An 876-nucleotide genomic window follows, 5' to 3' on the forward strand; every position below is an offset into this window, starting at 1 on the left:
ACACTGAAAACTGCTCCAAACTTTGACATTTTGGAGCAGAAGCACAAATTTCTCGAGAGAATCTGCACTCAAAGCAGTGTCCTGCCAATAAAAGCTGCCCCGGACAAGAGGCCCATCTTTGTACTGGTTTAGCAGCATCTGGGTACCTACAAATCCAGGATGATAAACTGTAAATAACACTCTGTCAGACTCTTGGGTGGGGCTGTTGCAGAATTGCCTCCAAATCCCACAAACTGAGGGCAAATTTCAGTTTCTGGCTGCAAAAGGTTTGAAAGATTTCAGTATCAGGACAGAACAGTTCCAGTCAGTCTGCTTTGGTGGAATAAGGGGTGGAACAGAACCCTGGATTTTTCATTTTCTTGCTCCAATACACACTGAAAACTGCTCCAAAGGCTGAAATTCTGGAGCAGGAACACGAGTTTCTCAAGAGAATCTGCACTATCAAAGCAGCATCTGGATTTTTAATCCCCTTCCTCCAATAGCTGGTTCTGTCAGACCCTGCTCCACAGGGGTGTGTGGGCCTGAGGAGCTGCTGTCCCACCCCAAAACCCAGCCCCAGAAATCTTGGGTTATCAGGGCCCTGGGAAGTTCCAAGGGAGCCAAAAGCACTCAGACCTTTGGTACAGGATCAAAGTGAGACCCTAAAACAGGAAAAAATCAGAGGCAGGTGTCATTGGAAAGATTTCAGCACCAGGACAGAACATTCCAGTCAATCTGCTTTGGTGGAGTGAGGGGTAGAACAGAAACCTGGATTTTTAATCCTCAAAGAGCTGGTTCTGTCAGACCCTGCTCACACAGCTGTGGCCTGAGGAGCTGCTGTCTCACCCCAAAACCCACCTCAGGGGGGCACCAAGATTTACAGACAACAGGTTAAAA

The 876-nt window shown here is 47.6% G+C and overlaps 1 protein-coding gene across 2 annotated transcripts in view; it reads right to left on the reverse strand.

Annotated features, from left to right (window-relative positions):
- The window catches only part of CEPT1 (choline/ethanolamine phosphotransferase 1), a 30158-nt gene that overhangs the window by 26603 nt on the left and 2679 nt on the right, over positions 1 to 876 (reverse strand). The window lies entirely within an intron of this gene.

Source organism: Neopelma chrysocephalum, unplaced genomic scaffold (genome assembly GCF_003984885.1).
Source record: "Neopelma chrysocephalum unplaced genomic scaffold, ASM398488v2 Primary Assembly neopelma1_171, whole genome shotgun sequence".
NCBI classification, from domain to species: Eukaryota; Metazoa; Chordata; class Aves; order Passeriformes; family Pipridae; genus Neopelma; species Neopelma chrysocephalum.